Raw genomic sequence first — 15,765 nt, forward strand, 5'->3', positions numbered from 1 at the left:
CGGCTGGGATAGGCTCCAGCACCCCCCGCGACCCTAGTGAGGATCAAGCGGTTCGGGAAATGAATGAATGAATGTTATTCTCAGAAAAGTACTTTTCTGAGAATGTTTAGGCCAGCAGAGAAGGCCTTGCTGGCCCTCAGGGTCCGCCACTGCCATTTGCCTTTCCTGAGCATGCTTTAATCTGCTTAGTGACACCCAGCATGGGGGACATCAGCAGCTTAATGGTCATACTCAATAGAAAACCCTGTTGACCAGCTAGCAAAAATTAGCATGAGACATCACATGAGGGATTTACCATCAAGTAAACATTTTTTGGGGGGGGTCTCAATCCATTCAAATATGTTAATTAGATCATATTCATTTTTAATTGCTTGAGTAAATTTTTACAGTAATGTGTTGCTGTTTATTATTTAATCTCTTATTTAGTTTTTTACATTGTTGATTTAAAAAAACATGTATGTACATTAATATGTATTTATTTGAGCCAAGTGGATACTTAATTTCATTTTCTTATATGTTATTTGTTTTGACCTATTCACATTTGGTTTATTACTGATTCTTAAATGCATGCCTTTAGTTAATTATATTTGAACAACTTTTTCTTTCTTTATTTGTGTCAATTGTGATTGGATTATGATGCGACTTTTATGTTGCGATGCCAGCATGAAACAAGAAAGAGATGTACGTTACCTCAATCTTCCAATACTGGAGGCTTTGCTGCACATGGCAGCACAGCGCTCTGACGCATAGCCAAAAGCACTGCTGGATGTAGCCTCTGGGCAAGCTTCTTGTCGCTTTGATTGACAGCTCACAGGAATAGATGTGCTGAATCAACAATTGCTGGGCAGCGCAAGCAGAGAGAGAGAGAGAGAGAGAGAGAGAGAGAGAGAGAGAGAGAGAGAGAGAGAGAAAGAGAGAACGAAAGACAAAAAGAGAAAAAAAATGCTTCCATGGAATGACCAGAACATTAAAATGCATTAACATCTGGTTTTGTTTGTTTGTTTGTTTGTTTTTTTTTATCCCATTTTTGCCTTCAATGAAAAAGCTTTTATTTTCAGGTCACATGACTCAGCCGGAGTCGCTCTTGATGGCTGGGATTTTGAAGTGATAGAAGCATTATGAGGGAGGAATTTACTGCAAGGCTTTTTACTTCAGCACATCCACTTGGGTAACATCCAAACAAAGGGTGCTCAAAAAGGGTCTGGTTCTGTGACGGTAGTTTAGTGACCTTCATTCATTCTTTGTGACAATGCAAACACCCCCAAATTGTTTACTGTAGTAATATGGACTAAATTGTTCTGCTTTGTGGAATGTTTGTGTTTTTTTCCCACAACATGAAAGCAACTTTGCCCTGGTCATGTCATACAAATGTAAAAATGACAAACCACTGTACAACGGAACCATTATAAACCAATGTAAAATAAAACAACTCAGCCTTTGATGGCAGATTGGAGAGAGAGGCTTGTCAGTGTCATGCTTTTGATCAATTTTAAATGGCATGCAAGTGTAAAAAAAAAACAAAAAAAACAAAAACATATTGAAATGTCAAAACAGAAAAAATGCCTACCATCTGTTCAGTCATGCAGAGCGAAGATTACTGCACGAGCGTGTGAGGTTGGCCAATGGTGAGTCAAGCCTTCGATTTTCACTCGTGCAGGCAGCACTTCATAAACTGCACTGTGTGTATTTGGCATCACAAAAAGCGAATACTCCCAACACAAATTGCGTTGACAACTTCTCTTAGCAATCAAACTAGTGCTGCTTATCAAAAGTTAACCAGTGCATCCAACCAAAGTCATTGCAGCTCTGCTTACCTTCTGGCTATGACATGACAGTTGGGGATGTGGATTTTTCTGCATCAGTGTTTTTCAGACAATATTGTCCCGGTAACACATGGTAGTGGCTCTGGGTTTTAGCCTAGCTTCCAAATAAAAGGTGCAGAAACGTGGTGTGGGGGTGGCTATTATGTAAATTAAATGTTATTAGATGAAAAATCTGATAAAAAATACTTGATTTGGCCAGTCAGTCCAGAGACCCCACCTACTTTTATACAAGCCAATAAAAAGCCCATTTTCCAAATTATGTGCCCTTTCAAGAGAGAAAATGTAACTTGGTGAACACACTGTTGTTGTCCCCCTCTGCTACATCGTGACCTTTACCTCCTGCAAAGACAGAAGCAGTGCATGACCCCCAGTTTCCTTTGGGATCCCCCACATTCAACCCCCGGGCCGCCCCAGCCTCACCCAGTAACGAGGCAAGGCGTCAGAGGCCTGATTATTTGCACTGACCCGGGTCTGGCGGCCCGGGCACAGTCGAACTGGGTCCCATTGACTCGGCCTGAGGCAGAGGGAGGGGGGCCGGCGGTGACGGGGGGGTTTGGTGCAGCCCCCGGCTCCAGTCAGTCGGCCCTCCTCGGCAGGTTGATGAATGTCCAGAACTTCATGATCTTTGCCACCCAAGCCAGTTGAGTCGGGCTACAATGACTTACAGTCTCCACGTTACCGCCGCCAGAGGCCCCTCCACCTCCTGCCAGCCCCCTCAACCCCAACCCTTCCACCTCCAGCCAGGCAGCAAACTCTGCGGTACTCCAAAACTCGAGCTGGCTTCCTTCGCTGACTCCCCAAACACAGGAGGTCTATCCTCCCTCGGCCTGATTGAACTTATTCTACCCGGCGACACGCACTCGCAGCCCCGACCGCAGGCTGGCACACATCCACGCCGCACTTTTGACATACGTGACATCTGACTGTTGATTATGTAAGCAAAACAAACACCACATCACATATTTTGTCTTCCTGAAAGTGGTGAGGACTGCCACCAGCCCACACAAATAATACATGGGAATACTTGATGTGCCTTGGCTCGCAAGTGCAAAGCAGGTGAAAATGTCCTCTTGCCATTCCAAAAAATGAAGGCGCGCCAACAAAACGGCACACATGAAAATGGGATTTTTAAGTCAAACAGGTAGAATTTTTTTTCGAATCATATTCACCATTCAAATCAACACACTTTCATCTAATGATTTTCCAATTATTTCAGTCTAGTGCCAAAACGGATTGCCATAACACTCAAATAATGACCATTTTAACTGAAAAGTTTTCCGCAAATATTGTAAGAACATCCATCCCTAGATAGCTTTTAGTATAACATCGTATTTATGAATCATATTATCTTTTACAACTCAGCAGATACCTGCAGAAAAGGCTGTTGTTTCTGGCCTTCTTATTATTATTATTGTGTACTGCCTAAAATGGTCTGCCATATGAAACAAATAGTAACTATTTTGACAGACTAAAAGACCGGAATAGGTGAGGTGAAGTGTATTTATATTTCAAAATTATTCACCCAAAAAAACATCAAAATAGAAAATAAACCATTCTTCAGAAATAATGTAAAAATCTCCTTTACAACAGCTGTAAATATTGCAATCGCGTGCACACACAACACAGGCTGGAATGCAACAAAAATATTTGCCAATTGTTGTATTGATTGTTGCAAATATTGCAACACATTCATAATGTAAAGCTACAACACAGACCAAAGGATGGTGACTAAAAATGCACTTGAATAAATGAAGCCTCACTTGTGATGCTAATTCAGACGAGTGCGATAGCAAAACAATGGTTGGATGATACTGAATTGATAGCACATTTTTACTACATTTTTTAAATCAATGCAAGTAAACCTTTACAGATTTTAATTATTATTATTATTTCTATCTGTGCTGATTGAAAATCTGTCCTCATTTTTTTTCTCTAGCACAACAGGTGTTTGTACCAAGGCTTCAATGCATTCTCTCACCATTTGTTTGTTCATGCGAGGAGGTCAGGAACCAGGTTATGGATGATGGATAGGTTGACAAGTTCAGAATAGTGAAACGATATTGAGCTTTCAAGCTTGAAATAAGGCACGAGGCGAGCTTGGTGATCGTCTCATTGTCGACACATCAACATGACTTAAGACGCCATCTTGTTTTTAACCCTTGACCCCAGGAAGAAGTGCAGACCTCTGAACGCAGTAGTCATACCTGGCCAGTGGGGGGCATACTAAACAAAAACAACCAAACCAGAGTCAAGATTTCAACAACAGATCTGAACTTCAACCACGGTATAACTCCTATCATCATGTATCTCAATTATATTGTATTTCATTTCCACAGATAATAAAGTGATCAACACAAAAACAACTCTTGAGTAAAATACATTTTTGAAATCGGTGTAAAAAATACATTTAGCGACACATAAAGGCCACTCTGATTAAAATTTGCTGTTGACCAGTATAACTGGACAGACTTAAAAATACAAAAACTTTCGAATGCCAAAAGTAGAATGGTTAGTCCGCTGTGAGGGAAAGAAAGAAGCAGGAGGTGCAGTACAAAGAAAGCTATCAAAGATTAACATGCGTGTGCTATGAGAACGGCGTGTATTCATTATTTTGGCATCATGATTTCCCCCCGCAATTGTGTCTGGCTACATTCACTGCAATTTGGATGACGCACACGTCGCCACACATTTTTTTAGCCACCGCTGCCTTTGTGCTTTGCGCCATCTTTCCATCGAAGTGACCCCTTCAATCATTGCCACCTTCTCCTTTTAAGTTTGACTTCCACTTCATTTAATGTAACAGTGCTGGTCCAATAATCCCATTGGATGAAGTATCATTATTACTTTTTGCGGGGTTAAGAGGAGATGGAAATCTGTTGTGGGTTGTACAATGGCAAACAAATAAATAAATAAATACAATTTGTACCAACTGCAACATGCTTGTCAGCGCATCATATTAGCATTGTACTAACAATGAAGAGGCAGATTTGAGTGCGATGAAGCGAATGTGGATGGCATTTCATGCTGCTGAGCAGTTGTTGCTTCGGCACGTCGATTCAATTTAAGGGCTGTTTCCAAATATCGATTAGCAACCTCATGAAAAAGGAAACTGAATGTTTCCGACTGGAAAATGGAGTTAGCCTAAAATTGCTGATAATTGGATGAATTTGTTAAGGAACATGGGAACGTGGTCAACACTGACAAGACAAAAAAAATTGAAATGACAAGAAACACATTTCATTTTTCTGAAGAATAAAATAGGCTAACCATAGGAGAAGTTGTGTTTTTTATTTCTCAATAATCCATATGCACACCCTACTTGACTCTCACCCACTTCCTCTCTTTGTAGCAACTTGCTTCTGCCCTGACAATCACACTATGTTTTTATGGTTTAATGAATGTGATAGAGGTATATATACAGTGTTGGAGACTCAAAAGCAGATACGGGTTGGCAGTTATCAATTACAACAGGTCGGCAGATGTGCTGGGCTCTGCTCATTGTGCGAGTGTGACTCGATAATTGAAAACTTTTTCGTTCCACTCGGGCTGGACATGTTGCGCTGTATGCGACAGGCCTCAGGAAGATAAAGTCATAATCATATGTACTGTAGTCTTTTTTTGTTTTTTGATTTCTTACAAAGGTCATAAAAATATGAAAATAATATTTATGATATTAAGAAAAAGTCTTCATTTCACATATATTGTAAAAAGTGTTATTTTCCAAAAATTGAAAATTCATAATTTGACCAAACTAAATGCCGAGAAAAAACAGATTTTTTTTTAAATATTAGAAAAAAAATGTATGTATGTATGTATGTATGTATGTATGTATGTATGTATGTATGTATGTATGTATGTATGTATGTATGTATGTATGTATCATGTGTATACCCGTAACCATGCAAGAAGTCATATTTTTTCCTAATTTTTTTGTTGCACATTACGAGAATTCAGTAAGATTTTTTTTTTAAGTAACAGATGCATTTTCAGGAAACAACACACACCGGAGCGGCACGACGTCCATGTGTGAATTTTGACATTGACTCTTCGAAGTTACAACTTCATCCTCCTTTGTTTACGATATCAATACTTCTTTTCGACCTAAGTTTTGACTTTCTGTTTGTCTTGCGAGTGATACTCCTTTGTAGTGCCTCGATGACGTCGGATGACAGCTGATGAGGATCTTGAGCGTTTAAGTGATAAAGCTGACAGAGTGAGTGTCAAAAGAGGTCTTTGAATGTCCTTTGAAAGGCAACAGTGTCCGCGCACGCCTCATCCGTTTGTTCGCTTTAAAGCACATCTGACTTCCGCTGAATCCCCCCTGCCGGTGCAAGAGACATTCCTGACAAACGGGGTGAGCCGGGGGCTTTGAATGGCGGCCTTGTTGAGGGTCAGCCTCGGCGGCAGTGCAGGGTTATTCGGGGGGTGGTGAGGGGGCTGCCCCGCTGAGCCGGTCCGTGACCCGGCCTCGGAGCGGCGTTCCCAGGTGACAAATAAAAAACATGGCGAGGTTGAGGGGTATGGTTACCTCGGGCTACACAATGCTAATTCCACACAATGTCTCCAGTTGTCGAGCCTCTGCCAGCTATTCGCAGGATGGCTGCTAATTGGGAAAAAAAAAACAATAGGCTCCTTGAGTATTTTTATCTGCGGTTGGCGCCACACACTCATCGGGCGCCATCGCCGCTTCACGCCACATTTTAAAGCGTCATAATTCATACTAAAGCGCACTTCAGTAATGGTGAGTGGTGCTTGGAGATATGGAAATTCCAGACGGTCGCCGTTCTTATCTGAGATGACTGAGGCCAGATATTAAGTCAAAAAGAGTTTGTTAAAGGCAAAGGTGCCTCATAAATGCTTGGCCTTATAAAGGACAAGTTAGGAAAATTTGCTCCCTACTGCCCAAAGACGGCTGGGATGGGCTGTGGCATGCCTGCCTAAGGATAAAGCAGTTCGGATAATGGGTGGACGGATTTCAAGATTTCGCGGCACAACAAGCATCAAGTTCCTCCTTTCTTCTACTTTCAGTTCTGTATGATTGACAAAATACTTTGAATATTTAGTTTTTTGAAATTGGAATCTTTCCAAGTATTTACGGATACTGTTGATTGAAAGATCCCAACATTTTTATCCCAACAGAACTTTGCGTAGCTTTAAGACTTTTTTACAAAACGAGATGTGACATTGTGGAGTTTCGCTGTTGTCTGCTGTGGGGTAATTAACAATAAATGGCTTTGTCAGCTACAAACACTCTATGAATAATTTCATCCAGGCAAAAAGCTTTGTTTAGTTCACACAAAAAGAAAAAGGAAGTGACAGGATAGTGTCAGTCAATTCAGCTGTCTTAACATAAACTTACAAACACGTACAGATTTGTGTTGTCTGACTGAAAGCCAGACTTGGAGCAGGATGTCAAGCTAACAGCACACTGATGTATTCAATACATTGTTGACAGTATGTTGAATATCTCCATTGCTAAGGCGACAAATATAGAATCAAAGGATTAGGAAACAGAACAGCAAACATATAGCTCGCTTATCTTAGCATGACTCCAAACAGTAATTGTATATGCATAATAAAAAATGTAGTCTGAAAAAGTATGTTAAAAGGATATTTCCTGTCACTGTTGCTTGTTATCTTAGCTAAGTCCAGCCACCGAGTTAACATGGGTACAACCATTTACTGGCACTAAAATCTATTACTACCACAGTTTTACTTGACTTGCTGTGGTCACTATCACCGATCAATACGCTTGTTAGCTTAGCTATTTGTTGCCCTCATGCTAAACACATTAATATTCCATTTACTTTTATGTCACTTTTATTCAGATTTTGTATAACTGACACACAGATGATATGTGGTAAAATGAGGCTTTTGAGTCTTGTTCGCTAGCTATTTCCCATCATTAAGCTCGCTAGTATCGTTTAGCCATTTCCCGCCACAAGCTAACAGCTGTGAGGCCCAGCTGAGTGTTACTGCCGTGATCTAATTGTCACTAAACAACATGAACTTTTGGAGTCTACAGGTTCTTTTGCTCAATGAGAGAACGTCATAAATGGCTGTGGGTCGCTTGTGTAAAAGTTGGGTGCGTCTTGTCGGGAGTGCTAACACAAAGCACATGTTCAACTGCTGTCCTCCAAATGAATGGGCCTTCAGGGAGGGCAAGGCATGCCTCTGGGGACATTCCGCCGTCGGCTGCTATTGAAACAACATGGCTAAGATAAAGCGTTAGGATCTCAGAAGAATAAATGCTGAGCGCCAGAGGAGGAGCTGAGCTCATCCTGCAAAGGAAAACAGTGAGCATTGCGAGTGATGGACACGCATGATGACTGTGGCGCCAGGCGACCTCGCTCTACTTGTGGGCTGCATGGGAAATGGAGAGCATTAAAGAGCTGGCGTACTTGCGTTTGTGCTGATGTCACCAATGTGCTGGCTATGACTGTTTTTTTTCCCCTTTCCAAATTGTTCTATTTATTTTCCTCTCCTGATGGCGGCACAAGGAGAACAAAAACGATTATACAAGACGTCTTGAGGCTTCAATTCACTTTTTACAGACACGATTCTCCAACAAAATTCGAAACCCCAGCCGATGTTGGTCAACGAGTGAAGCCTAAACTGCAGCTTTGAAGAAAATCAAAAATAAAATCAGCGTGATACCACAAACAAACCCTGCCCAAGCGTGCCATTTTGTGACTGCCCAACAAAATGTAGTTATCTTAAATGTTGTTGTCCAAAACAACAACAAAAACTGTCCAACATAAAACACTGAGATTCGTTTGTTTTGCTTTTTTAAATGGAAAAAACAACAAAAACTATCAAACAACATATATGCATCTATAAATTATTGCTACTGTTAATTAAAAAAAAACTGTTCAAAGACTGACTGTCCAATGTTTTTGTATTTTCAGTGTAAAAAACATACATTTATTTAACAAAAGGCATCTATGGCCAATTTGTTGAATTAAAACAAACAAACAAATAAACTATTTTTAAAAAGCCAGAATAATCTCCAAATTATTACTTTTTTCTTTTTTTTTTTTTTACTGAAAGATTATCTCATCTCTAATCAAAGACTGCACTTGCACATTTGGATTTTTTTTTGCATCCTTTTTTTCATCCCAAAAGCAACGTAGACTTTTGTTGACTCAAATGTTTGTATTCCTTTTTTCTTGCGACAAAAAACAAAAACGCGTAACAAAAAGCACGTATGTCAATTTTCTTTGACCCACAAAAAAACAGTTGCATCCATCCTTTGACGCTGGCTGAGATGAGGTTGAGTGAGGACATTTGCATGACATTTATGGCCCTTTTTTATTTTCCCCAAAAATATGACATTAAGTTTCAAGTTACCGGTACCTTTGCGGGAGCACTGTATTAGCGATTGTGCAGCTTGCAACTCGGCAAGCTCACACAAGGGTCAAATTGACACAGAACAGGACTTGTTGCAAAAATGCTGCATTCTGGCCAAAATCATCTGTGTATTTGCAACATTCCAGGTTATTTATATAGCAGTGAGAGAACGACCGGAGTGGAGGGGGTAATAAGTGTGTAGACTTCATGTCTCTGCTTGGTGAGAACTATTAAATTACCAGTGGATGTTTTTAATTACTTCACATAAATGTTGCAACACTAAACGAAACTTAAGGCTGAGTGTGTGTGTGTGTGTGTGTGTGTGTGTGTGTCTGTGTGTGTGTGTGTGTGTGTGTGTGTGTGTGTGTGTGTGTGAGTGAGTGAAGCAGAAAAGTGAGCATTCCTTCTGTTGGCGTGAGGCAGAGGAAATGGCTCATAAAAAAACTATCGGTGCGTCCTGCTGGAGCCTCTCATTCTGGGATCCACTTAATTGCCAGTTTTGGCTGCCGTTTATTTTCTCATACGGGATGAAGCAGCCTAAACCCACTCAGAGCGCTACCAATAGGTCTTTTATTATTAGTATTATTAATGAGAAGAATAGTGAGAAAAACACTGACATTTGGCTTCTTTGCTAAAGCCAGAGTGGGGAAAACAGGAATGATTAGTTTTGTGGGTTTTTTTTTTTTTATCACACTTGATTTCGAATATGATGATAAATGACTAACTTTACCCATAGCCTGTCTTCATTTTGTTTGTAAAGTGTTGCTTTTAATGGAGTGTTTCTTATAGTTTCTGCAAATATGAAAAAAAAAATGTTTCTCAGTGAGAGAGAAAAACATCACAATTGGGAGTATAATTTTCTTTGTAATCTTTAATGTATTTTTTTCACATTTTAAATTATGATACTATGTATACAGTATATTTACCACAAAAACAGTTACAGTAGCAGCTGGTAGGTTTTTATTTACCACCTACGATTAGCTTCAATTATGCGGCTAATCGACAGTAATTGCTAGCTAGTCAGTATTTTCTACCTAGTATTAGCTTTAGCAGCTGTGCGAGTCACACATCTAATGCCTCAAGTATATACCAACTAGCACTGGCTTTGGCAATTGTGTGTCTCATTTAGCAGCTAGTTACCAAGTGTGGCCACCTAGTGTTATCTATAGGGATTTTACAGCTCGTTACTAATTCTTTGCCAGCGGTGTTGGGATTCAGTAGCAGTGTCAATCTTCCAAGGATTATTTAGCAGCACTGATGATGTCTTAAACAACTATGTGAGTCATTTAACAGCTCGTTATCAAGTATTAGCAACCTTGCATTAGCTTCAGGAGCTAACCTAGTTAGAGACTATGTAGCATTACCGTTAGCAGTCATTCACTCATCCTCCAGCTCGTTGGTGAGTGTGTGCTAACTAGTATTACCTGTCGTGACTGTGCGATTCATCTAACAGGTAGTTAGTGAGTATTTGCTATGTAGTGTTCGCTTCAGTCGCCATCCATTCTTTGAAGAGATTAAATTTGCAGCCTAGAATTATAGCTTCAGTACCAAGTATTTACTGCCGACCGTGAGCCTTAGCAACAAACTTTCCATTTAGATTTGCAAAACAACAGCTTGTCAACAGTGTTACTAAAAATGAGCGGCACTTGCGTAAAACATCAGAGTTTATTTTCAGTGGCCATGTTTATCACACTTGTGACAGAGCCACCAAGGCCCAAAAGCGTCACGCTAAGATGTCATTTTGAGTCAGGCTGCCGAAGTTTCTTCTTTCTTTTGTTCTGCTTAATTGCATCGAGAAGTAGGTGGCTTCCTGTCAATCCGAGTGCTGGTGCACCCTCTCCCCGCCCCCGGTTGCCCCCTTGGTGCCCGACACCACCGCTGCTGCCCGCTATTGTGGCGAGGAGGAGGAGAGGATGTGGGACAATGCAAGGAAGGAAGAGGAGGGAATCGACAAAGAAGACAGTGTTCCCCCTGAGAAGTCTATCTCCTTCCGTCCCTCTTGACCACTGACTTTGTCATCCCCACACCTTATTTAACTTTAGATGTTGTTCAGCAGGCGACAGAGTGGCGAGTGGTAAGCATATCCGCCAACAGTTCTGAGGTCACCTGCTCGGATGTGAGCTCCAGCCCTTCTTTGCAGAATTTGCATGTTCTCCCCACTCTTGCGTGACTTTTCTCCATTTCCTTGCACATTCCAAAATCATGCATGTTAGTTTAATTGAAGACTCCAAATTCTTCTTTGATGTGAATGTTAGTGTGAATGCTTGCTTGTCTATATGCACTGCAATTGCCTGGCTAGCAACCTAGGGTGTAGCTTGCTTCTCTTGCTCGTAGTCAGCTGGCATAGGCTACAGCACACCCGAGACGCGAGGTAAGATAAACGCTGCAGATGATGGATGGATGCCTACGTTGAAGCCAATTAGCGAGTATCTTCCACCTCATGCTAGCTTTAGCAACCAAAAGAAAACATGTCTAATGGCTAGCTTGTGTGCTTTGTCCAGCTGGCGTTGGGATTACAAAGCTGAAGGAAGAGTCATCTCATGACCTGTTAGCACATTATTGCCATCTTGCTTGAACAGCCATGTGACTTAATAGAACTATTTTCCAATTAGTGTTAGCTTTAATAGCCAATCGACTTTTCTAGTGATCAGTTGTCAGGTTTTTGCCAAAGCTTTAGTATCCCCGCTGTATTTGTGTTTCATACATATTGTTGCTGCTAATATGTTTAGGATAGATAGTTATTTTGGATTATTTATGAAATATTAGTGAGATAGCTGTTTGACGCATGGACCAGTGCAAGATGGGAAAATACCGTTTTATTGTCATCTTTCACTAGCGCATGCAACAAGCAGCTCTCTTCATCTGGCCTACGTACGCCACAAGCCAAATGAGTACATACCGTTGCAAAGGGCACCCCGGCAAACTTGTCGGTGGAAGGAAATGTGTTTCCAGACATTTTGTTTACGACGTAGGCTGACTTTTTCCATTAGTGTCTCACACACTTAAGCCTCTCTTAAGAGAATGTGTATCTCAGCTGATGGATCGCCCTATCGTCAAGCCGTCTGGCCAAAGAAGGGGAATTAAACCCTCCGGATATGAAGTCAAACTGCAAAATGCGACCTGTGCTTTTTCAAGACTTGGCCAGGCTGACACATAATGGGCCTTTATTAAAAACCTCAGACCTCAAAAGGAGGACTGCGACACTGATACTTGGCGGCAGTGGCGAGTGGAGAGACGAGAGAGTGCTGAGGCATCACAAAACAGAGCCGCGGCGCATGCATGAGCTCACCACGCCGCTATGCCAGCGCAAGGCCGCAGGAGCCGTGGAAATATTTGGACGCGGCTCCTGGCTTGTCTGCAGAACAAAACGGCGCGTCGTCTCCCGCGGTCGCCAGGACACGTGTACACGTGAAAAAACCGGGCCACTCAGCAGGAGGAAGCCGCAATCGTACCCCGACACCGCAGACTCGACTTCGTCAGGCCGGCGTGACTTGCTCTTGATGTACTTTGAATGTTTTACCCCACAAAAACATTGTTCAACTAACCACCATTAAATTTGACATCTAGCATTAGCTTTAGAAGCAGTTAAGATTTGTCTACTTGCCATTTTCAAGCATTTGCTGTCTTTTGTTAGCTTTAGGGGAGTATGACGTCTCCACTGGCTGATTAGTGAGTATTTGTTACCTAGCGTTAGCAGCTGCGCGACTCATCTAATCGCTACATAGCGAGTATTGGATTTTCCAGCTACCATTAGCATAAGCAGCCATAAGACTCACAATGGTTCGCGATAATTTCAGACCTAGCATTAGCATTAGTAGCTGTAGGAACTTGTCTGATGGCTAGTTTGTTTGAATTTCCATCCATCCATCCATTTTCTACCGCTTATCCGGGGTTGGGTTGCGGGGGCAGCAGCTTTAGCAGGGAAGCCCAGACTTCCCTCTCCCCAGCCACTTCTTCCATCTCTTCCTGGGTTAAGCAGCCATAAGACTCATGTACAGGCTAGTTCTTGCTTTCGACCTCACTTGAGTAGTGTAAAGTGTAAAGACCCATCTATTAGCTAGGTAGCGAGTATTTTCCTGTTAGCGTTAGCTGAAGCATCTGTGCAACTCCTCTAATGACTAGTTTACAACCATTTTTTTGTCTTGTTTTGGCTTTTGTTGTCATGTAACTTATAGTGGCAAGATAGTATTTCCCACCTAAGTTGAGCAGCCGTTATGAAGTATTTGCCCCCAACATTAGCTTTAGTGGCAGGAAAACACGTCTAATGGCTACTTGATAAGAATTTGCCAGCTACCATTAGCTTTAGATAATCAGTCTTATCTCATAGCTAGTTATTCAGTATGTACGTTTTAGCAGACATCCATTTTATCTAATGGTGAGCAACTGTTCCCTACCTTCCATTAACTTCAGCAGCCATCCTTCTCATCTAAAGACTGTCTAACAGGGAGTTAGTAAGTATTTGGTGGCTCGCGTAAGCTTTGCCAGCGATGCAACTCTACCAATGGCTAATTAGCAAGCATTTGGCTCCTAGAATTAGCTTTAGAAGCGATGTGACTCATCTAATGTCCAGTTAATAAGAATTTGCAAATTATCTTTAGCTTTGGTCTCCATGTGACTCATCTCATTCCTAGTTGGCGAGTATTTTCCACGTAGTGTTAGCTTTAGCAACCATGTGACTCATCTCCGACGTAATATATTTTACAATGTAGCTTCATCATGCGTGTGACTCCTCAAATGGATAGTATGCGACTATTTACCATGTAGCCTCAGCTTGAGCACGCATGATGACATCCCATTCATAGTTTGTGTGTATTTTCCACCTGGTGTTAGCTTTAGTGCCATGTAACACATCAAACACAGTATTAGATGCTGTACCATGTAAGATAGTAATAGGATTTATCTGTGTTGATATTGTGTTCGTCAGAGAAGATCAGTGGTGGGAGTGTCAGAAGTGTGTGTTTGTGTGTGTGTGTGTGTGTACTGGGGGGGGGGGATATCCCTGTGAAAAGGAACTCATAAAAGTCCCATTTGTCGGTGATGCATGAGCAAGTGAAGGCAGCTTTGGCGCACGTGTTGGCGGTGGCGCTAAATGAACTGTTAAGACAAATAATCAAAGACTGCACTGGCGCCAGTCGAACGAGAGAAGTGGGGTGGGAGTTTGGAGGGGTTTAATGGTTCCCCATCCGCAGACCCTCCGCGCTCTCTAGCAGGTGGAGGACCCACTGACCAGCCAGCCGTCAGGGGCTTTCACAGGACGGAAGTGCTTACACAAAAGAGGCCGAGTGGCCCACTGACAAGAAGAAAGTGCTGCCGCACTCCCCTGCTTTCCAGCTATTGTGCTCCGGCACGGTTCTCTTTTTAGATGGTCTCTCTGGAAGCAGTCTGACAGCTCTACGTGCCAAAGGGCGTCAATTCCACTCATGGCCGCCTGCTCACTATTAAAGTGATCGCCGACATCACCGTTTGTGTTACAGGCAGCGTAACACGTCCTAAACTTTGGTGTGAAACACCTCACCTGAGCTGTCATTAGAATCCAAATGTGCATAGGGTACAATGAAATCTCAAGACTGTCACAGAATTGTTGGTGTGGGCCCTTTTTTTCCCTGCTCACATCAAAAGGACAAGCGTGTTCATTTATCGGACTGCAAACACAGCACTTGAATCCTCACCAGGCACACCGCTTGAAATAACTTCATCGGCTTGGATAATTACTTCCCGTAAACCCTGCTGTGCGTGTGCACGATGATGACACTAATAATTCACAAGTACGTAAGGTTGTCTATACTGTATTACATTGTACTCCACCTCATTAGGTGCACATGCGCCATGTATTGTAATAATATTCACCACATGGCTAAAGATGCCGACAATGTATCCTGCGGCTGTTTGAGACTGTACATGCACAGAACTATAAAAGTTGAAGCACATGACTATCACATGACTGTCACCTAAGGCTCACATGAATTTGATTGACATTGACAGAACAAGGAAAAAAGATGCCATCAAAATGGAAGTGGGAGGCCAATTTGAGCTTTCAAATACTGGGAGAAATTCCCAGTTTTGATTGATACCACGAGAGTTGTGTATTTAACAGGGTGTTTACTGCTGTGGTTGTAGTTTGCAATAGTGTCATACAGACTGCTTTCAAATGTTTTCCTTACCATATTTTGCTACATTTGTGGTGGCAAAAGTCATTAATGCTGACAATAAGAGAGAGATGTGGATAAACAGTGTCAGTCATTGTACACACACACAATTTTATATATACTGTATATATATTCTCTTGTCATTAGATGTTAAAAGTTATTTTCAACAGAGCTGAAATAAAACTTCAGAATCCTCTTTGTTGTTCATGTTGCCTGGTAACTGAATGTTTCTTTTATAAATGTTTGTTTTATTCTTTTTTGTCATTGATATCTGTGGAACGAATCAGTGCATGTTCACAATAACAAAGACAACAGTTTAAAATTGAAAGCACCGATGAATAGGCCCTTGCATCCCATTTTCCCGGCAAATAGGTTGCATACTGCCCACATTTGACAATGGGAAACTGGCAGTTTTTGAAAATAACGTTTCTGCAGCAGAGCAGTTT

The 15,765-nt window shown here is 41.6% G+C and overlaps 2 long non-coding RNA genes across 2 annotated transcripts in view; one reads left to right on the forward strand and one right to left on the reverse strand.

The window, feature by feature from the left end:
- LOC109521369 (uncharacterized) overlaps positions 1-3,976 on the reverse strand; it is a 9,139-nt gene extending 5,163 nt beyond the window's left edge. The window contains exons 1-3 of the long non-coding RNA XR_002169340.1: positions 3,802-3,976; positions 2,111-2,162; positions 691-840 (exon numbers count right to left, since the gene is read on the reverse strand). This is a non-coding gene — a long non-coding RNA (uncharacterized LOC109521369). The remainder of the gene's footprint in view (positions 1-690; positions 841-2,110; positions 2,163-3,801) is intronic.
- The window catches only part of LOC109521370 (uncharacterized), a 21,350-nt gene continuing 7,367 nt past the window's right edge, over positions 1,783-15,765 (forward strand). Inside the window, exons 1-2 of the long non-coding RNA XR_002169341.1 lie at positions 1,783-1,794; positions 10,970-10,975. This is a non-coding gene — a long non-coding RNA (uncharacterized LOC109521370). The remainder of the gene's footprint in view (positions 1,795-10,969; positions 10,976-15,765) is intronic.

The sequence above is a fragment of the Hippocampus comes genome, unplaced genomic scaffold (genome assembly GCF_001891065.2).
Source record: "Hippocampus comes isolate QL1 unplaced genomic scaffold, H_comes_QL1_v1.1 scaffold85, whole genome shotgun sequence".
NCBI lineage: Eukaryota > Metazoa > Chordata > Actinopteri > Syngnathiformes > Syngnathidae > Hippocampus > Hippocampus comes.